Raw genomic sequence first — 9,453 nt, forward strand, 5'->3', positions numbered from 1 at the left:
TCTACATTATGAGTAGAGTACAGGTGGAGGAAGGGAGCTATAATCTGATTTCTTAGCCATCCTTGCCTGCTTTGGTTAATTTCTAAAGTTTTTAAATGTGCATATATGTATACACACACAAATATATATATATGCTTTCATGCAGTTTAACCATTTGATTTTAGTAGGTTTGTTACAGCTGAAAAGTGAAAAACCTAAATTAAGAACAGCTGATATGGAACATTTCATTATTTTGTTTCACTTTTTTATTTCTTCATTGAACCGTATGCTTTTAAAAGTTAATTTTTATTTTCAAGCTTATCAATATTTAGGACATGTTTAGTTATTAATAAATTTGTTTTATTCAGCAAGTAAGCCCTGACTACTACTAATTCTTTTAATATTTTTGAGAATTGGTTTACCCGGCGAAGGCTGAGAACCGTGGCGGCTGCGGAGCCAGGAGCGCAGGCGGGCGGAGCAGAGCTGCCCGGCCCGGTGGCAGGAGACGCCCCCGTGAGCCTCTCTCGCCGCCCCTCCCCGCCCCGCGCCCCTGCCTCTCGGAATATGCCTCACGCCTGGGACGGGCCCAGCCTAACACCGGGTCCGCGGGGCGGGGTCCGGGGCAGTACCTGCCCCGCCTTGTGGAGCCCCCTTGGCCAGCGGAGACCCCTCCCTGTCTGGACCCCAGCCCCACCTCCGGACTCTTATCACATCACCTCCTCCTGGAAGCTACCCTGATTGTCTTCACCTCCTTCCTTCTTGAAAACTGGTGTCTCAGCAGAAGTTAACAGAAGGGCTTGTGTAAATGCCCTAAGGGTGTGCTGTCGGGAGGGGTACAGCCCCCTGTGATGGGAACACCACGCTCAGATTCATCAGTTTGGGTTTCCTGAAGGCCTGCCGCCTCGTGGGCCATGTTTAACTGGGAGCCAGGTCCAGCCTCCGCTGCGGCCTCCAGGAACGTGGTGCGGAGCTCCAGCATCAGCGGCGAAATCTGCGGATCCCAGGAGGCTGGGGGCGGGACCGGGACCACCACTGCCAAGAAGCGGCGCAGCAGCCTTGGGGCCAAGATGGTGGCCGTCGTGGGCCTAACCCAGTGGAGCAAGAGCACACTTCAGCTCCCGCAGGTTGAAGGGGCCACCAAGAAGCTGCGCAGCAACATCCAGCGGAGCACAGAGATGGGTGTGGCCGTGGAGATGCGGAGTCGGGTCCCTTGCCAGGGCAGCCCGGAGTCCACGGACGGGAGCACCAACAGCAATAGCTCCGATGGCAGGTTCATCTTCCCCACCACTGGGCTCAGGGCTGAAAGCCAGTTCAGCGATTTCCTGGATGGGCTGGGACCAGCCCAGATTGTGGGGCGACAGACGCTGGCAACGCCACCAATGGGGGACGTGCACATTGCCATCATGGACCGGAGCGGCCAGCTAGAGGTGGAAGTTGAGGCTCGGGGCCTGACCCCCCAAACCAGGCTCCACATCCCTCCCAGCCACCTATATCAAGGTTTACCTGCTCGAGAGCAGGGTCTGCCTGGCCAAGAAGAAGACAAAGGTGACCAAGAAGACCTGTGACCCCCTGTATCAGCAGGCTCTGCTCTTTGATGAGGGGCCCCAGGGCAAGATGTTGCAGGTGATACATGGGAATGCTGGCTCTCTCTAGTCTTCTAAATCATAGCTTGACTTCTACCAATATGGACACCTGCCAGTGGGCTATGTGTGGTCCTTCATCTCCTGAACGGGCCTGCCTGGTGGCGAAGAGGCCTTGCACACTGGCCTCAAGAAACAGCGTTGTCAGAGGGTTACCTGTAGGTTGTATCAACGCTCAGGTTGGCTGCAGCTAACTCTGAAGGAGGTATCCAGGCAGGTAATGTGTTCCCAGTGACCCATTTTGTCCACTCAACCAAGCCAGGCTCCACATGGATCTTCAAGTGATTTTCTTGTAAACTTTTCAAGATGTTGTACACAGTCTGAACGCAGCGCAGGGACGGGGAGCAGTAGACGTGGCCGATGACCGTGTTGCTCTCTAACAAGGCTTCGCCCACTAATCTCTCTTGCATACATCCAATCACGGTGATTGGAGCATCTTTCTCATAATCTCGGAAACCGCCACTCCGCGGAGGTCAACTGTGCGGCATGTTCAGGTTGGTGCGTATGTAGCGGCCTTTGGCATTGAAGCCCTGGGATAGCCAGTACTTCCCAAACACAGCATCCATCCTCTCACCGTGCCGACACATAAACAGGCATCTCTTTTGAGGACCATGCTGGCTGCTGACCTGCAGGCTGGGTGGGCTGGCAGATGAGCGTCAGGGGAGTGGTGTCCCCCAGGCCCTGGTCCTCGTTCTGCCACCTCTCCAACAGGCCATCCCCAAATGAGAGTGCGTTGGAAGATGATGCATTTAAGATGGAGTAAGAACTGTGGAATATCCAGGTGCTGCGCTCGTCAGCCTTGGTGATGTAGTTTTTGGTCAGGAGCCCAGAGCAGCCGGTGGTTAAGGATGTGCCATAGACCCAGCCCTCGCTGGTGCTGGTCTGCTCCATGGGAGACATGAAGATGAAGTCCCAGGGGACCAGCTCCAGCTCATCGTCGTTCTGCAGGGTGTAGGGATAGATCACCTGCAAGTCTCGTGGTTAGCAAGTCGGATATCCCGAGAGAATATGGTAGCCACCCAGTCGCACCCGAGTTTGACATCAATGTTCTTGGCTGGTTTCTCTAGGGTGAGCAGGTGGCTGGCTTGGAAGTGGTAAGCCAGGGTCACATGCAGCTGTTTCTTGTGAGGTTCCACGTGCACTTCAGTTTTGGAGGCAACCTCTGCAGCAAAGTCTGTGGCAAACTTCTTTAGGACCTCTGTGCTGTCTTCCTTCACGAAGAGGCCGATGAAGTTGGAGGAGGTGTAGAGCTCCAGGGGCAGCAGGGCAGAGAACTTACACTTCCAGAGACTGACAGTCATCTGCAGGGCCTCCCCCAGGGCGTCCACCTTGCTGTCCTCACACATGAAGAACTGGCAGAGGGTGATGTGGGGGAAGATGTTGTGCGCCTTGTTCTTGCCACAGATCTGCTTTGACTGCTGCCAAAAGTAGGAAAGCTTCTGCGCGCTAAGGGGCCAGTGGGGCAGAGGTAGAGGATGTACTCCCAGAGCAGGGGGTCATCCAGGAAGGGGTCGCGGACGTGGGAGAACAACCAACCAGTCACATGCCGCCTGAACACCTCTTCCTCCTGTGGATGCCAAGGCTTTTTGTCCTCTGTAACTCTGGTCAGGGCCCGAAGCAAGGAGGCAAAGCTCTTGTTATCAAACCGTCCATCCACTCAGTGATGGGGACTCTGCACCTCCTTCAGGGCCTTGAGGAATCGGATCTCAAACCAAAGCTGTAGAGAAGGACTCCTGGGTCCCCAGCTCATCACCAGGGCCTGACTTCCCCTCGCTCAGACAGTGGGGCTGCTCCAACCTGCAGCATGGCTGCTGTGGCTCCTGCTGGCCTGGCAGATGGTCCATTTAATCAAATATTCTATATGTACTTAAAACACATGTATTTTCTCAAGTTACTGATTTCAAGGATTAAATATATCCTTCGGTTATTTATTTTTTTTACTTATGTTCTTCAAATATTTTGTTTCCAGGATAATTATTTGTATACATCATCTATTAATAACTCTGAGAGTTATGTTAAAATCTCCACATATCATACAAGATTTATCAACTTCCTTTTGGAATTCTGTTATATTATGATTATATATTTTGAAGCTTTAATATGAGATGAATATAAGTTGTCTCTCATAGTTATTTTTTTAAAAATCCGAATTACTATGTTTGTATACCAGCTTTCTTTTTGATAACATTTGCCTGATGATTTTTTCTATCTTTTAAATATTGAATATTTATTAGCATTTTAATATTTTGTTTTTTGTAATGATAGAACATTTTAACTTTTAAAAAATGTTAATGTTTTGAACGATAGTATGCTTTGTGTCTTACTCATACGTTAAATGGACTGTTACTTGAAAAATTAAATATAATTATTTAAATTTTCTGTGTGTATGTACCACTAAAGGCACTTGAGAATTCTAATTCTGAATTTTAATTTTTTTCTTACTTATAATAGAGGTGATTCATTTTCTTATGTGTTTTTTAATTTGGGGTTTTGTACTTAACGCTTAGCAGAGCACTGTTTTCCTGTGAAAGTACTGTGAAGGCTGTGATGAGGTAGGAATCTACAGAAAGAATTTGTAGTTGTTTCCTTCCGTTTGTATACAGTGCTACGAATAAGTGACTAATTTAAGTTCACTTCCATGTTTAAAGTGTCCTGGTTCATTCAGATAGTATGAAATAGAACATTCAGCTCACAGTAGGTAGGACCTCCAGTTATGAATTCTGACAGCTGTAATGTTTATATCCTCCCAGGACCCACCTGTAGAAGAATTGTCTAATCTTCTCCTCTGATAATAGGCTGATTTTTTTAAACTCTGACTCCTCTTTTAATATGACGTTGTCTCTCCAGTGTCTTTTCTTTCTATGAAGTATCATTGTCAAATCCTCCCCTTGCAAAGACATGAGGCTTTATCTTCTCTCTCTCTCTCACTCTCTCTCTCTCTCAACAGGTCATTAAAATCCAACCTGTAAGTTACAGAGAACAACAAATCTCTCTAGGGAGCCACATCACCTATGTAAGTTTCTTTTGCCACAATGATTTTTCAATTCCCTTCATTTTTTAAAACCTAAGGTTTATATTTGTTTCTGTAAGTTCTGCTATGTTTTACTTCCATACATATGTTGAAGGATATTTACAATACCTAGTTTATCATGTTGCCATAAATGGAAGTCTTAATTCATTCTACAGACTACAGCCAAAATCATCTTTTCAAAAGGGAAAACACATGCTTAAAATCCTTCTAACGCCTTTCCAATGATCCTTGGATTAAGACAAAGCTTTGAAAAAGGGCCGACTGGGCCCTGCGTGCATTTTTCTATGTAAGCTGTAGCTTTATTTTGTGCTATATTTTATTTGACATTTTTTAATCCAGAAATTACAGACTTGCATCATAATTTTCACTGCTATCAAAGGGACTTTTTACATGTTTTTTTCTCTGCCTCGAACATTCTTCCCTCTTTTCTTCCTTGAGTTAATCCCCACTTTCCTTTAGATCTCCATTCAAGCTTTACTTTCTCAGGAAAGTCTTTCATCACTTCCTGACTTGATCCTTTTCTTTCCTCCCCAAGAGCACTCGTAACATTTCTCACTGTTTATCTATAGTCATACTTACATTTTAAAATTCCATATGTGTCTACAAAATTATTTGATTTATGTGTTTCTCTACCTGGTCTGCAAATTCTCTGACAAGAATTGTATTGTTTCTGTTTTCATTCATGCTGATTGCCCCTAGAGCTCCAAACAAAGTTGACACTAAATACATATTTGTATATTGACATAAACAAAATATAAACATGGGCTACTTTTGAATACAAAGTGTTCAGGTTTCTATTTTTCCAGTCAAGAAAGATTCCTGTTATAAAGAGGACCAGAGATGCATGTAGAACTAACCTGCTGTCTGAAGTTAGGAATTTAAGTTTCCCTTGGTCAGGATAATACAGCAATCTTTTCTTCCTTTCACTGCCTTCATTTTTTAATCTATAGGGTCATATTTCCATTAGATGATGCCATGTTAGCAGCACCCCCGGCCACAGGAGTCCTGGGTATCCAGAACTCAAAAGTAGACGTGAACGGTTGGTGCCCTGTAGCCTTGTGTTCCTGATTAACATATATGGTGGGGGTTCAAAAACAATGACAACTTATTGATGGCAAGAGTGCACGTGAGCTAGGGTGCTCCTATACACACTAGATTTATTCATAGGGATGGAATATGTGTTTATGAGCCGTTGCTTAGCAGATACTTGAAGTTCCATCAGACAGATCTAGCAGTCTCCAAATTGTGGGCTTTGTTCAAGTAAACGTTCTCACCAGAAATGCAGGATGGAGTTAGTCAAGAAACCAATAAGCAAACAAAAGGGATGAAGAATCTGGTTATATGGCTGAAAAACTATGATTAAAAAAGCTACCTAATTTTATCTTACTTAAGCAGATAGCCGAATCCATCCACAGGAGTCAGAGAGGAAAGTAATGGCAAAGCCAGGAGAGTTCAAGTTTAGATTGCTGGAGACATTGTACTGGAACAGGAATTCATGACAGTAATTCAAACAGAAGGTCTGGTGCTATAACTGGGTTTAGTGAAGAGGACAGAAGAAAGAAATATATCTGGGGTTGGAACTTGAGTACAAAAACACTGTCACTAGAAGAAAGACCCAGTAAGAATGAGCTGAGGGTTGGGGGTCATCAGGTCCGTCAGCAGGTTAGCACTGATGCTCCAAGACCCAGTTCATCTGCTATGAAGAAGGACTCCAAAATCCTACGAGATTGTCAGTAGGATATTTTGGTCTCAATTTAATGGACAGGAAATCTTTATTTTCTCTTCCCTCTTTGCTTTATCTAGTTAATTCCCAGTTTCTTTCAGATCTCAGTCCAAGCTTCACTTCTCTCAGGAAAGCCTTTCCTGAATTCTTAAATTGGTCCCAGTCCCTCCTCCTCCATGTTTGTGTTAGTTCATTCCATAGTTTATGTTTACTTTTTTTTTTTTTTTTACTGAAGTATAGTTAATTTACAATGTTGTGTAGTTTATTTGTTTATTGGCATAATTACGACAACATACACATTAATGTACAAGCTAGTGATACAGAAGTGAATCACACACCATCATGTTCTTGGGGATGTCTCTGTCCAGAACACCCAGCTTTGGGTGAGTGTGCAGACAGAAGGGAACTGTGAGCTATGACTTTGTGTGGTTGATGGAGGGCCAGCTCAGGGAGAAACAAGACAACAGACACGAGTTTAGGAAATATTATAAGTAGTAGCATTTGCACAATTCTGAAACTCACTAAAAATAACCTCCAGTCTGTCCCTGAGTGCCACACAGAAGAAACAAAGGGTAATAGGAAACCCGCTGGGGTCTGCAGATCTGTTGACTTACACAAACTATTAATTACTTTTTGTCTATAACCAGGCCCTGAAAAGCAGGCCCTATTTAAAAGTGGCACATTTTCTACATTTCAGTAACAGCTTGAGTGGGAAATTTCTGACTCCTAATATCTGAAGAAAAGAAATGAATAAATTAGTTGCAACACAAATCTGTTTGAGCAGTGTTTTAATTTTTTTCCCCCATGGACATAGGATGAGGTTATCCAGCAGATATTTGATATTCTTGTTAATTCTCGAGCTATGCTAATAAATGTGCAATTAGCAAAACGCTTTCCGTCACATAACAGGCAAGAGAAGAAAGCACTGATTCAAAATACAAAAGCCCTTCCTGCTCTGGCATGGCTCCTTCATCAGGATAAACCAGGTTGGATCATGACAGAGGCCTTTCTGCCAGAGCCTGGATTTTCATAATGTGCGAGATGCTTTCTCCTTGTAATTACCGATAATGTTACTGGGTGAACTGAAGACACATTGAGCAGCGAATTAGCTATCACAACACTCTATTGCAGGGCATGGGAGGCGGCAGCCCTGCTATTTACATCATGCAGACTTCAAATGCAATTTTTGGATCAGCACACCCTGTTCTCATTTTCACTTTTATCCTTTCTCTCCTCATTTGCCCTGAGAAATATCCTTTGCACATTGTCATGTCATCTGCGCTGTTTGGAATTGTTATTCAAAATCAATACTGCTACTGCATCTAAACTTTCCCTTCAGAGCATTCATCACTTGCCCATTATGAATAATGAAATAACTCCTTTATGTTTTTAGGCATTGCTTATCTTACTTCAGGAATTACTTAATCCATCAAAAACACACGACTGCTTGACATTTAACCTAGAAGAGCATTTACTCTATGGATGAGTCAGTTCAGGCTACTCTAACAGAATAGCGTAGCCTGGTTGGCTTAAACAGTAAATGTCTATGTCATGCAGCTTGGAAGCTGGGAAGTCAAGACCAAGGTGCTGGCTGATTTGCTTCCTAGTGAGAGCTGCCTTCTGGTTTGCAGGTGGCTGTCTCTTTGCTGTGTCCTCACAATGTGGAGAGAGACAGCAAGCTCTCTGGCCTCTATCATAAGAGTACTAATTCCATTATAGGGGCTCCATCCTCATGGCCTCATTAAACCTAATTATCCTACAAAGGCCCCAGCTGCAAATGCCTTCAAATTGGGGGTTTGGGGCTTTAACATATGAATCTGAGAGGGGACACAGGTATTCAGTTCATGATGCACTAGGACAGCAAAACATCACCAGTTTGCTACTGGTCGGTCCAGTTCAGAGTCCTGTGACCAGTTCAGTGACCACTAATGTACAGACTGTGGGAGACTGCTTCCTGTGGCAGGACATTTTCAGTTTGTGAGTTTTCAATATTTTTGTCAGAACCTTAACTTGGAATTAGAAATAAATTCAAAAGGTATTATTCACATTACTTCAAATTTTCTTAAAGCCATTAATTCTGCAAAGCACCAAGTATGTCTTATATAGGCAGCCCTTTCACATCTCATTTAAGTGAACATTTTTTACTTTGCAATCCAGTTGTCTATTTCATGGGATCAATCCACTTTTTTTTTTTTTATCTCTGATGGTCTATTATTTCTATATTTAACAACCTGGCCCAGTTTTTCCTGTCCAGCTAAACTGAAGAGTTCAAGAGTTACCTTTGGATTAACTCTTTGAGGTTAAAAAGCTTACCTAAACCTGCCTTGAAAGACTTTTGAAGACTTATTGAATTGGAAAAGTAAACTGCTGTTCTCTCATTATCCAGACTTTCCCACTGAACAGAACTGTGTTTAATTCTAACCTTGCATCCCCTGACGTTTGAGTCGGTTCAAATCTCAGTATATATTCTCTTTCAATTCAAATTGCTACCAAGAACAGGGACACCTCTGGATGCTGTTAGCTTTTCTAAAATTATCACCAATCTCTTTAGCATGTGTAACTATAGAAAGAAAAGTAACAGGATATCCTACTGAGCTGAGATTGGGGTGAGGGAGGGAGAAATCTGTAAAAGCTTCTTTGTCCATTTCCTTAGAATTAATGTAGGAATGTGTCTTATAGTAAAGCTTCAAGTGTTCTCTTCAAAACAGTTTGAATAAACTCAAGCAGCAAAATAAAGGGAGAATAATGTATGTTGGTGTCACTTTTTACAATCTTTCTAAAAATACGGACAATTATGTTTTGCCTTCTCTGATTGGTTTGTGTAGAAAAAAAATCTAGACGTTCTCACATCTCTGTGTGAGTTTTAATTCCCATTTTTATATTTGAATAAAAATAGTATCAAACAAAAAAATCAGGCTGTAGAAATACTGAAAAACATTATCATGTAGACATTACTAAATCACATAATAATTTTTCTTTAAATAAAATGCAAATAAAACTCCATTGCTAGGGCAACTATAATTCAGTGAAATAAGGCATCAATAGTACCACAAGAGAAAGATAATGGAAAATATTATTTC

At 43.1% G+C, this 9,453-nt stretch overlaps 2 pseudogenes across 1 annotated transcript; one reads left to right on the forward strand and one right to left on the reverse strand.

Annotated features, from left to right (window-relative positions):
* Positions 1–890: 890 nt before the first annotated feature.
* On the forward strand, positions 891–1,632 carry LOC105093596 (regulating synaptic membrane exocytosis protein 3-like; annotated as a pseudogene).
* Positions 1,633–1,771: 139 nt separating this feature from the next.
* Positions 1,772–3,209, reverse strand: LOC105093597 (ubiquitin-associated and SH3 domain-containing protein B-like; annotated as a pseudogene). The gene has a single exon (XR_837562.3). The product of XR_837562.3 is annotated as a ubiquitin-associated and SH3 domain-containing protein B-like (transcript).
* Positions 3,210–9,453: the final 6,244 nt, after the last annotated feature.

This window comes from Camelus dromedarius, chromosome 26, assembly GCF_036321535.1.
Source record: "Camelus dromedarius isolate mCamDro1 chromosome 26, mCamDro1.pat, whole genome shotgun sequence".
Classification (NCBI taxonomy): Eukaryota; Metazoa; Chordata; class Mammalia; order Artiodactyla; family Camelidae; genus Camelus; species Camelus dromedarius.